This window comes from Tamandua tetradactyla, chromosome 4 (assembly GCF_023851605.1).
Source record: "Tamandua tetradactyla isolate mTamTet1 chromosome 4, mTamTet1.pri, whole genome shotgun sequence".
Taxonomy (NCBI): domain Eukaryota; kingdom Metazoa; phylum Chordata; class Mammalia; order Pilosa; family Myrmecophagidae; genus Tamandua; species Tamandua tetradactyla.
In genome coordinates this window covers 143,665,705-143,679,325 of record NC_135330.1, presented here as the reverse complement: position 1 = coordinate 143,679,325, position 13,621 = coordinate 143,665,705, and the positions used below count along the sequence as shown (strand labels likewise).

General features: G+C 37.5%; 1 long non-coding RNA gene across 3 annotated transcripts in view; it reads right to left on the bottom strand.

The window, feature by feature from the left end:
- Positions 1 to 13,621, bottom strand: part of LOC143681431 (uncharacterized) — a 215,269-nt gene that overhangs the window by 151,010 nt on the left and 50,638 nt on the right. The gene's annotated exons all lie outside the window — the stretch shown is intronic.

The following is a 13,621-nucleotide window of genomic DNA, read 5'->3' as shown; positions in this document are numbered from 1 at the left end:
TACAGAAATTCTATTTTAGGTGATGAACACATTCTAAAATTCTGTGGTGATAGCCAAATATATCTGCGAATACACCAAAAGACATTAAATTGTACGCTTCAAATAGGTGTTTGTAGGTATGTAAATTATCTCAGTGAAGCTACTAAAAAAATAAAGAGAACAGCTAACATATCAAACTAGAATCTTTCTTGGTCTCACTTCTCAACTTGAAAGACTTGCTGGAACCTCTCCAGCAGTTGAGTCACCACTTGACATGATCTTGACAGCAAATGCAGTTCTGGATGTTACCTGAGAGCTCTTTGATCTTTGTTACATTAAAGGCCCTGGAGAGGGGCAGGGAGAATGAGGACAGTGAAGAGGCCTGCTGGGCTCGCAGACCCCAGCCTCCTGTGAGAGTCCAGGGAGGGTGGAGGAAGAAGGGTACATGTGGGCAATGAGTTCCTGCCTTTATGGTGATCCATAGGTAAGGGGAGAGGGTTTTCTTGTAGATATTGGGAATCGGCAGTTTCAAACTGTAAGTGCAAAAAGCAGAAGCAGCAGGGGCCATTTGGAGAAGCTGGGGGAAGCTTCTTATCATCTAAACCATATGGAAGGTACATAAGTACCTGCCCTGGCAGTAATTTATGCAGCATGAAAGGACAGCAGGAGCAAGGGACCTTGGAGGATTTTTGGAGAAGCTAGGGCCAGTTCTTATCATCCTAACCATATAACAGTAAAGGTCTAGCTAACTGCAATTACACCCAGGGCAGGAATAACTGGCGTATTGGCTCAAAGGGGAAACTTATGACTAAGCCAGGCAGGTTGATGAGGCACCCAAAATAATTTCTTTCATGCCATTACAGCAGCCTGGGAGAATCTCCCAGCAAAAGATCTTGAATTTTTAGAGCGAATACTATTCCCAAACATTTTCTATTGTGAGTTAGAATGTTTTTATTACGTTTTCTAAGAAGATATTTCTGGAATAAAGGAATGCTACTGGTTTTTATACATTAATCTTGTATCTTTGTTTCTAATGGTTTTTCAAGCCATGTGTATTCAGATAGCTATTTTATCAATTTATTAAAAGTAGTTTATTTTCATGTCATCTATAACAAAAAATGCATCTCTTCCTTTCTAATATTTATAGCTTATTGCTTTTTCTTCCCTTTTCCATTGGCTCTAAATACCAGAAAGATATTGAATACTAATTACTTTATGCGTATAGAGTGTAAAGAAGGGTCATACTAAATTATCCATATAAATAATGTGTTTCTTAAATCTGCCTCCTCTGTTAATGTACACATACTTTCCTTCTGGGAGCCACAGGGAAAAATGTAGCAGGTTCCATATATAGCAGCACCATAAGAATGTTAATCTCCACAAGTATGGTGTTTCCAGTCCAGCCCCCCTACTTTTTTGACAAGACCAGTGTGGAGGTTTTCTGCAAGGATATGTACAAAATAAACAAAGCTCCAGTCCAAGGCCCCATGGTTTACTCCATAAAACAAAAGAGTATTCCTACCTGTTCTATGAGAATTACCTACAACCACCAAGGGTGGTTTCCCCAGTGAAGGAAGCAAATGCACAGTAAGTGGCACTACCTGCCAGGCTGCAGGCTTAGCTAGAGGCATTGCAGAAGACATGGAGTTGAGTAAGACACAATTCCTGTCTTCAAGTTGCTTGACATTACTATCTATTAATAATAACCAGTGTAATACCAGGTGTACTAACACTTTGCTTTTTTTCTCATTTGCTTCTCAAAACACCACCATTTTATGCCTAAGTTACAATAAGGAACCTAAGGCTGCCTTCAATGCCTTCTACTTGAAAAGGGTATTGTTCAGTTACACCCTTGGAATGGAACACTTTTTTAATTGAGAAGCATTTATGATCTTCTCCTTATTCTAAGTGTTCTGGAACTCCTTGGTAACAGGCATGGATTTTTTCTGTTTTTAAAATTTTGGTCATTTATTCTCTTGGGCACTCAGGTGATTTTCTCAGCCTAGAAATGTGTGTGCTCTGGTTCAGGGGAGTTTCTTTAAAATATTTCTTTGATAATTTTCTCTCTTCTTTCCTCCTCTTTCTTCTTATTTGGATATTTGACCTTATACTAATACTTTAATCTTTTCTTTTCTCTCTTATTTTCTACCTCTGTCTTCCTGCTTTTACTTTCTGAGAAATTTCATCAACTTTATCTTCTAATTTTCTTAAATTTTTTATTTCTATCACAGTTTCAAGTTCCAAAAGCTCTTTCTATCTTCTAATGGTTCTGTTTTTATTGTACTCATTCTTATTCCATGGAAACAATATCTTCTTTTCTCTGAGAACATTCATTAATATTTTTCTAAGGTTTTCTTCAGCTTCCTGTAGCCTCTAAATTCCTAAAATTTTGCCCTACTTTTTAACATTAGAGACTTTTCACAAATGAGGTCCTAAAATGTGCTTGCATAGTCAGGGCTTACCAACTGGTATCCGTCATTTCAGAATTATTATGCTGAAATATTCCACTGGGGACATGGAATGTTCAGTACCTATTAAGTCTGTTTTCGTGGACTGGTCACTTTCCCCAGAAGAAACTCCCAATTACAGAAATGTGCATAAAGTACATAAATTTGGATGCATGCTTTCTCAGAGGCAAGAAAGGTAACTTGGCTAGGGGAATTACCATTCAATTTGTAGACTTTCAATGTATGCCCTGTTTTTAGTATGATATCTCCATCCTCAGGTGTTCTTGAAATTACCAAACCCAGAGTCTCTCTGATTCAATATCTCCACAGAGTAAACATCTAATCTTCTGCTTGGGTAACAAAGTAGTCAGCCAGCTTTGAGGAGTGAAATAGGGGCTCTGGGGCTCTGTACGACTTCTCATACAGACTTTTAACCAATCTTCCTTGATCAGCCCTAGCATGACTTCCATGACCCCACTTTCAACTGGACCTCACCTGTCCAATTCCTGGGCCTTTCTGGGATTTTGCTGCAGAAATCTGCTGGCATCTTAGTTTCCCTCAGTGAAAGCTTTCTCTGGTCTACTGAATCCATTACCACTCCACCATCTGCATCTCTACTTTCCAGAATCCTAATGCTGCACTCTCCTCTCTCTTCTCTATGTTTCTTATTCCTTTTCTGTCATTTCACTGGGATTTTAGTGTTTCAAAGCTTATATTTCAAAGGACAACCAGATTACGCATTTACTTCTGCTCCCTCCTGAAACCATGGCATGTGCTCAGAAGATAGTGGTTTCTTCCTTTTACCTTTTTATTTTCTACTTTGCATAGACCACAATAGTATAACCATGGAATGAACATTTTTTTTTTTATTTAATGTGTGTGTGTGGGTGCTTATCTTTGGGTTTTTTTGAAATAACTTCAAGCCTACAAAAAAGTTGCAAGAGAATTCATGTCTACCTTTATCCAGAGTCACCAAATTTTAATATTGTGCTATATTTGCTTCATCATTCTCTCTAGATAAATTAGATAGATGATAGACAGATGATAGATAGATAGATAGATAGTTATAATCGGATATATAGATATGTGTATAATTTATTATTCCCGAACTATTTGAAAGTATTTCATGTTTCATGACCCTTTTTCCTCCTTTGTACATAAGTATGTGTTTTATAAGGAAATTATTTTACATAATCAGAGTCAAATTCAGGAAATTTGAAACTGAAACAAAACTCTTTCTAATACAAATTCCTTATGCCTGTTCTATCAATTGATTCAATATTATACTTTATAGCACTCTTTTTTTCCTCCAATCACATACTGAATCTGTTGTCAAGCCTCGTGTCTTAGTTTTGCTGGGCTGCTACCACAAATACTACAAACTGGTTCTGGTTTATGTTTTCAAAGGTTAGTAGGCTTGCTTCCTCTCCAAGTAGGTAGCATTCTGGCTGGTCGGCAATCTTTTGTTTCCTTGGCTTTCCCATTTCATAGTGATGTCCTCTCCTTTCTCTTTCTGAACAGTTCCATTCACTTCCTGCTTCTGGATACTCCCCGTGACACTCTCTTTATAAGGTCTCCAATACTGGATGAACATCCATCCCGATTCAGGTTGCCACACCGTAACTAAAAATAACATCTTCAAAAGGTCCTATTTTATAATGGGTTCATATCTACAGGAATGGATTAAGACAAGTTTGATTTTTCTGGGATACATAATTCAAACTGTTATATTTCCTTCAATCCAGAGCACTTCCTCATCCTTTTATGTCTTTCATAACATTGGCACCTTTTAAGAATAGCAATTTATAGAGGGTTACTCAAGTGGAGTTTGTCTGATGAGTACACTGAGCCTATGCATCCCGTTCTTGAATATTATATACATGACATTATGTTCTTCTCAGGGTGATACACTTGTAGACACATGTCTATCTTTCCTACCTAATAAGTGATGTCAATTTTGGTCACCAACTAAAAACTCCAGTTTCTTCACAGTATAGTTGTAGTATGGGCAATCTGTGAGGAAACTATCAACACCATGCAAATATCCTGCTCCTCCTCAAACTTTCTCCCCCAGGTTTTACATTCATTGATAATTCTTATTGGAATCAACATTTTAATATGAATTAAAAATCGTGCAAAATAGTGATTTTTTAAAACTTCACCACCCCCTCCATGTTTCAAATTTAATACTATATATGGTGTCAGAAATTTATCTAATTTTTAAATTTTTCAAATGGCTATCACTTTTTCTTAATACCAGTTATTAAGAAATCCACCTTTACCCCAGTGATTTGAGACACCACCTCTATCAGCAAATTTTCAAAATGCTGGTTCTATTTCTGGAATTTGCATTCTTTTCGATTGCTCTATTTATGCAGCAATACCACACTCTGCTTAAATTATAGCTCTTCATTTCTAGTATTTTCCTAGATATTCCTGCATGTTAATTTTCATAAAATCCACATGTCTACTATCAACACGTCTAGCTCCAGAAAACAGCTGTTGGAATCACATCAAATTTATGAACTATCTCTGAGAGAACTAACACCTTGGTAATACTGAGACATCTTAACAGAGAACAAGTGATGCCTTTCCATTTATTTAAGTCTACTTTTGGATCCTTCTGGAGTGATTCATAAAGGTTGTGATGATTTTTTTAATTTACTCTGAAATATATTATCTTTTTGTGACTATTATAAATGGAGTTTTCTCTTTCATTATAACTTGTAACTCATTATTATTTGTATACGTTTTCCAGGGCTACTATAACAAGGTACCACTGGCTAATTGGTTTAATAAAACTGAAGCTGTTCACAGTTCTGGAGGCTGAATGTCTGAATTAAGGCATTGGCAGGACCATGTTTCCCCTGAAATCTGCAGGTTTGGGCAGTAGCCAGCACGGTTTTGGCAGTAGCCAAATTTATGACGGTCCTTGGTTTGCAGTATGACAAATCTCTGCCTGCAATACGTGGCTTGCTCATGGGCACTCACTGTGTGTATGTCTTACTGTGTTCAAATTTTCTTTCCTTATATGAACACCAGTAATATTGAATAAGGCCAAAATCAAGTTTGGCCTTATCTTAATAATATCTTTAAAAATAAATTCATTCACATGGAAAAATAATGAAAAGTGACCCTGTCATACAGCATACAAAAAAAAAAAACTAAAATGCAAAAAAAAAAAAAAATTTACGTTCACAGGAAAAGGGGTTAGGAGGTGAACTTGTATTTCTGCAGGACACAATTCAACCAATAATAGTGTATACATTCACTATTGATTTTTGCATATTACTTTTATATACTGCTACTTTGCTAAACTCTTATTATTTTTTGATTAAGATTTATCATTGATTCTGGGCTTGTGTTCTCCAGGTATACTATGATGTCATCCACAAATAGAGACTGACTATAGCAAATTGAATTTTGTACCCCAGAAAAACATGTTCTTAATCCTTAATCCATTCCATTGTAAACAGGCCTATTGGATGAGCTTACTTCAGTTAAGGTGTGGCCAAATGAATCAGGATGGATATTAACTCTATTTTTCTGGGAGGCCTTATAGAGAAGGCCACAGAGAGAAAGTCAAGGAATGAAGCTGGACGTGAACAGAACCCTGGAAAGAAAAGAGATGACACCGTCATGTGCACTGCCACGGGACAAACAGACCAAGAACTAAGGACTGCCAGCAGCCAGCCCCATAATGCTACAAGGAAAAAAAGAATCTTGCTGATGCTTAGATTTTGAACTTCCCCTAGCCTCTAAACCATGAGCTAAAAAATTAGTAGAGAGAAAAAACATATAAAGTGAGGGGAAAAAAAGGAAAAGTAAGGAAGATAATTGGAGGGAGAGGATTTGAAAAGAAAAAGAGATTTTAAAGGGAAGGAGGTGGGGTTTCCCTTCCAGTATTTTAGTCATGTGAGTGATTTCCTCTCTATCTTCCTCATTTCTAGAAAAACAGTGGTATTCTCATGTAAGTACTTTCACAACTATCTCCATAAAATATTGACTGAGGGGGGACTTCCTGGAAGATGGCGGCTTAGTAAGACGCGCGGATCTTAGTTTCTTCTCCAGGACACCTACTAGGGGAGTAGAAACGATACAGAAAGCGCCCAAAGCCACAACAGAGATAAAAAAGACAGCGTACCCCATCCTGGAATGGCTGGCTGGCTGAGAGAAGCAGCTCGGGTGAGATCGCCGAGGCGCGCGGGCCTTACTGGGCGGGGTGGCAAGCGGCCGGAGTTACTCCCTTCACCCTTCCCGGGCCGGCTGGGAGAATTGGAGAGGCGGTCCCCTGAAACCAAGGCGGCTGGCGCCCACACCACGCGCAGCCCCCGGACCAACTGAGAGAATTGGATCGGAAACCCCCAGGCCGCGGAGAACGGTGACGGGTGGGGGAGGCCCCTTCCAAACCCGTGACTCCCGGGGAACGTGCACTCTCTCGGGCGGGCCGCTGCCGCTGGCGCCCTCCCGCCACGCTTGTCGCCCAGGGCCGACTAGGAAATTCGGACGGGCTCTTTCCCGGGCTGCGGCGACCAGCAACCCTCCCTGCGTTCGGACCGCGGGCCGGCTCAAGCCGCTTCGGCTAGCGAACCCCCAGGACGGCGAGAGTTTTCCAAAGTTTAAGGTCCCACAGAACCTTTTACTGGTGGGACCCGCAGACAAACGTGTGCCACGAGCGCCACCTACTGGGCAGGATAAGAAAAAACAGAACCCAGAGATTTCACAGAAAAATCTTCCAAACTTTTGGATCCAATACCCAGGGAAATCTGTCTAAATGCGCAGACGCCAACAGAAGATAACGGATCACGCTCAAATAATTGAAAATATGGCCCAGTCAAAGGAACAAACCAATTGTTCAAATGAGATACAGGAGCTGAGACAACTAATGCTAAATATACGAACAGAAATGGAAAACCTCTTCAAAAACGAAATCGATAAATTGAGGGAGGACATGAAGAAGACATGGGCTGAACATAAAGAAGAAATAGAAAAACTGAAAAAGCAAATCACAGAACTTATGGAAGTGAAGGACAAAGTAGAAAAGATAGAAAAAACAATGGATACCTACAATGATAGATTCAAAGAGACAGAAGATAGAATTAGTGATTTGGAGGATGGAACATCTGAATTCCAAAAAGAAACAGAAACTATCGGGAAAAGAATGGAAAAATTTGAACAGGGTATCAGGGAACTCAAGGACAATATGAACCGCACAAATATATGTGTTGTGGGTGTCCCAGAAGGAGAAGAGAAGGGAAAAGGAGGAGAAAAACTAATGGAAGAAATTTTCACTGAAAATTTCCAAACTCTTATGAAAGACCTAAAATTACAGATCCAAGAAGTGCAGCGCACCCCAAAGAGATTAGACCCAAATAGGCGTTCTCCAAGACACTTACTAATTAGAATGTCAGAGGTCAAAGAGAAAGAGAGGATCTTGAAAGCAGCAAGAGAAAAACAATCCATCACATACAAGGGAAACCCAATAAGACTATGTGTAGATTTCTCAGCAGAAACCATGGAGGCTAGAAGACAGTGGGATGATATATTTAAATTACTAAAAGGGAAAAACTGCCAACCAAGACTCCTATATCCAGCAATATTGTCCTTCAAAAATGAGGGAGAAATTAAAACATTCTCAGACAAAAAGTCACTGAGAGAATTTGTGACCAAGAGACCAGCTCTGCAAGAAATACTAAAGGGAGCACTAGAGTCAGAACCGAAAAGACAGAAGAGAGAGGCATGGAGAAGAGTGTAGAAAGAAGGAAAGTCAGATATGATATATATATAATACAAAAGGCAAAATGGCAGAGGAAAATATTATCCAAACAGTAATAACACTAAATGTTAATGGACTGAATTCCCCAATCAAAAGACATAGATTAGCAGAATGGATTAAAAAACAGGATCCTTCTATATGCTGTCTACAGGAAACACATCTTAGACCCAAAGATAAACATAGGTTGAAAGTGAAAGGTTGGGAAAAGATATTTCATGCAAATAACAACCAGAAAATAGCAGGAGTGGCTATACTAATATCCAACAAGTTAGACTTCAAATGTAAAACAGTTAAAAGAGACAAAGAAGGACACTATATACTAATAAAAGGAACAATTAAACAAGAAGACATAACAATCATAAATATTTATGCACCGAACCAGAATGCCCCAAAATACGTGAGGAATACACTGCAAACACTGAAAAGGGAAATAGACACAAATACCATAATAGTTGGAGACTTCAATTCCCCACTCTCATCAATGGACAGAACATCTAGACAGAGGATCAATAAAGAAATAGAGAATCTGAATATTACTATAAATGAGCTAGACTTAACAGACATTTATAGGACATTACACCCCACAACAGCAGGATACACCTTTTTCTCAGTGCTCATGGATCATTCTCAAAGATAGACCATATGCTGGGTCACAAAGCAAGTCTTAACAAATTTAAAAAGATTGAAATCATACACAACACTTTCTCGGATCATAAAGGAATGAAGTTGGAAATCAATAATAGGCAGAATGCCAGAAAATTCACAAATACCTGGAGGCTCAACAACACACTCTTAAACAACAAGTGGGTCAAGGAAGAAATTGCAAGAGAAATTAGTAAATACCTCGAGGCAAATGAAAATGAAAACACAACATATCAAAACTTATGGGATGCAGCAAAGGCAGTGCTAAGAGGGAAATTTATTGCCCTAAATGCCTATATCAGAAAAGAAGAAAAGGCAAAAATGCAGGAATTAACTGTTCAATTGGAAGAACTGGAGAAAGAACAGCAAACTAATCCCAAAGCAAGCAAAAGGAAAGAAATAACAAAGATCAGAGCAGAAATAAATGAAATTGAAAATATGAAAACAGTAGAGAAAATCAATAAGACCAGAAGTTGGTTCTATGAGAAAATCAATAAGATTGATGGGCCCTTAGCAAGATTGACAAAAAGAAGAAGAGAGAGGATGCAAATAAATAAGATCAGAAATGGAAGAGGAGACATAACTACTGACCTCACAGAAATAAAGGAGGTAATAACAGGATACTATGAACAACTTTACGCGAATAAATACAACAATTTAGAGGAAATGGACGGGTTCCTGGAAAGACATGAACAACCAACTTTGACTCAAGAAGACATAGATGACCTCAACAAACCAATCACAAGTAAAGAAATTGAATTAGTCATTCAAAAGCTTCCTAAAAAGAAAAGTCCAGGACCAGATGGCTTCACATGTGAATTCTACCAAACGTTCCAGAAAGAATTAGTATCAATTCTCTTCAAACTCTTCAAAAAAATCGAAGTGGAGGGAAAACTACCTAATTCATTCTATGAAGCCAACATCACCCTCATACCAAAACCAGGCAAAGATATTACAAAAAAAGAAAACTACAGACCAATCTCTCTAATGAATACAGATGCAAAAATCCTCAATAAAATTCTAGCAAATCGTATCCAACAACACATTAAAAGAATTATACATCATCACCAAGTAGGATTCATCCCAGGTATGCAAGGATGGTTCAACATAAGAAAATCAATTCATGTAATACACCATATCAACAAATCAAAGCAGAAGAATCACATGATCATCTCAATTGATGCAGAGAAGGCATTCGACAAAATTCAACATCCTTTCCTGTTGAAAACACTTCAAAAGATAGGAATACAAGGGAACTTCCTTAAAATGATAGAGGGAATATATGAAAAACCCACAGCTAATATCATCCTCAATGGGGAAAAATTGAAAACTTTCCCCCTAAGATCAGGAACAAGACAAGGATGTCCACTATCACCACTATTATTCAACATTGTGTTGGAGGTTCTAGCCAGAGCAATTAGACAAGAAAAAGAAATACAAGGCATCAAAATTGGAAAGGAAGAAGTAAAACTATCACTGTTTGCAGACGATATGATACTATACGTCGAAAACCCGGAAAAATCCACAACAAAACTACTAGAGCTAATAAATGAGTACAGCAAAGTAGCAGGTTACAAGATCAACATTCAAAAATCTGTAGCATTTCTATACACTAGTAATGAACAAGTTGAGGTGGAAATCAAGAAACGAATCCCATTTACAATTGCAACTAAAAGAATAAAATACCTAGGAATAAATTTAACTAAAGAGACAAAAAACCTATATAAAGAAAACTACAAAAAACTGCTAAAAGAAATCACAGAAGACCTAAATAGATGGAAGGGCATACCTTGTTCATGGATTGGAAGACTAAATATAGTTAAGATGTCAATCCTACCTAAATTGATTTACAGATTCAATGCAATACCAATCAAAATCCCAACAACTTATTTTTCAGAAATAGAAAAACCAATAAGCAAATTTATCTGGAAGGGCAGGGTGCCCCGAATTGCTAAAAACATCTTGAGGAAAAAAAACGAAGCTGGGGGTCTCATGTTGCCTGACTTTAAGGCATATTATGAAGCCACAGTGGTCAAAACAGCATGGTATTGGCATAAAGATAGATATATTGACCAATGCAATCGAATAGAGTGCTCAGATATAGACCCTCTCATCTATGGACATTTGATCTTTGATAAGGCAGTCAAGCCAACTCACCTGGGACAGAGCAGTCTCTTCAATAAATGGTGCCTAGAGAACTGGATATCCATATGCAAAAGAATGAAAGAAGACCCATCTCTCACACCCTATACAAAAGTTAACTCAAAATGGATCAAAGATCTAAACATTAGGTCTAAGACCATAAAACAGTTAGAGGAAAATGTTGGGAGATATCTTATGGATCTTACAACTGGAGGCGGTTTTATGGACCTTAAACCTAAAGCAAGAGCACTGAAGAAGGAAATAAATAAATGGGAACTCCTCAAAATTAAACACTTTTGTGCATCAAAGAACTTCATCAAGAAAGTAGAAAGACAGCCTTCACAATGGGAGACAATATTTGGAAATGATATATCAGATAAAGGTCTAGTATCCAGAATTTATAAAGAGATTGTTCATCTCAACAACAAAAAGACAGCCAACCCAATTACAAAATGGGAAAAAAACTTGAACAGACACCTCTCAGAAGAGGAAATACGGATGGCCAAGAGGCACATGAAGAGATGCTCAATGTCCCTGGCCATTAGAGAAATGCAAATCAAAACCACAATGAGATATCATCTCACACCCACCAGAATGGCCATTATCAACAAAACAGAAAATGACAAGTGCTGGAGAGGATGCGGAGAAAGAGGCACACTTATCCACTGTTGGTGGGAATGTCAAAGGGTGCAACCACTGTGGAAGGCAGTTTGGCGGTTCCTCAAAAAGCTGAATATAGAATTGCCATACGACCCAGCAATACCATTGCTAGGTATCTACTCAAAGGACTTAAGGGCAAAGACACAAACGGACATTTGCACACCAATGTTTATAGCAGCATTATTTACAATTGCAAAGAGATGGAAACAGCCAAAATCTCCATCAACAGAAGAGTGGCTAAACAAACTGTGGTATATACATACGATGGAATATTATGCAGCTTTAAGACAAGATAAACTTATGAACCATGTAATAACATGGATGGACCTAGAGAATATTATGCTGAGTGAATCCAGCCAAAAACTAAAGGACAAATACTGTATGGTCCCACTGATGTGAACGGACATTCGAGAATAAACTTGAAATATGTCATTGGTAACAGAGTTCAGCAGGAGTTAGAAACAGGGTAAGACAATGGGTAATTGAAGCTGAAGGGATACAGACTGTGCAACAGGACTAGATACAAAAACTCAAAAATGGACAGCACAATAATACCTAATTGTAAAGTAATCATGTTAAAACACTGAATGAAGCTGCATCTGAGCTATAGGTTTTCGTTTTGTTTTGTTTTGTTTTGATTTTACTATTATTACTTTTATTTTTTTCTCTATATTAACATTCTATATCTTTTTCGATTATGTTGCTAGTTCTTCTAAACCAATGCAAATGTACTAAGAAATGATGATCATGCATCTATGTGATGATGTTAAGAATTAATGATTGCATATGTAGAATGGTATGATCTCTAAATGTTGGGTTAATTTCTTTTTTTCCGTTAATTAAAAAAAAAAAAAAAAGAGAAGGGATAATTGGAGCTGAAGGGATACAGACTGTACAACAGGACTGGATATAAAAACTCAGAAATGGACAGCACAATACTACCCAATTGTAATGCAATTATGTTAAAACACTGAATGAAGCTGCATGTGAGGTATAGGTTTTTTGTTTTTGTTTTTTTTTCTTTCTATTATTGTTTTAATTCTTATTCTGTTGTCTTTTTATTTCTTTTTCTAAATCGATGCAAATGTACTAAGAAATGATGAATATGCAACTATGTGATGTTATTAAGAATTACTGATTGTACATGTAGATTGGAATGATTTCTAATTGTTTTGTTAATTTTTTTTTTAATTAATAAAAAAAAAAAATATTGACTGAGACTAAGAGTAATCATTCACACGTTGTTGAAGTAAACCCTAAAGGCTTCACCTCAGGTGGGAAAGCTTCCTTCCAACATGCCTCCCACCATCTGTTCTGCATGTGGTCACATTAGTGACATCCCCAACCATCATGCAAAAATCCATTTCTGTCTGTTTGACTGATGTGTATGTTGCGCTACCATCACCCCAACCAGAAGTGCATTCGATAGAGTAACCTCTCACTTCATTATAATCTGTCATTGAAAATGGGTTGCTCCATTGCTACAAAACTCAGGTTCAATGTATTAGCATAAGAGTTAACAGCAAACAACTGATAAAAAACCATCTTAGAAAATGAGAAACAACATGAAAGGGGGGATGGATGGCTGAGGAATCATTTAGAATAAAGAAATTAGGTAGGGTCTTAAACACCAAGATCCTTTCAAGAAACTAGATGAGTAGCATATGGTTTCAGAACTTTCTGAAACAGAAATGGGATCCTACTCTGGTTCTGTGTACACAACCAATGCCATCCTTTGTATATTATCATCACTCATTCTGATCCATTTCTGAAATCTAAAAGTGAAAATGACCAGTCTCTTACCACAACTTAACATCTTTCTGCTTCCTCATTTCTCCCTATGAGAACACCAACTCTTTCGTTTCATGAAACTCTCTAGTCTCTTAAAACTTGTCTTCTCTCCAAACCTATCATTTTTTTGGTATTTAAAAAAAAGCTGCTTCTAAGAGCATCTTACTAAAACATAATTAAACTG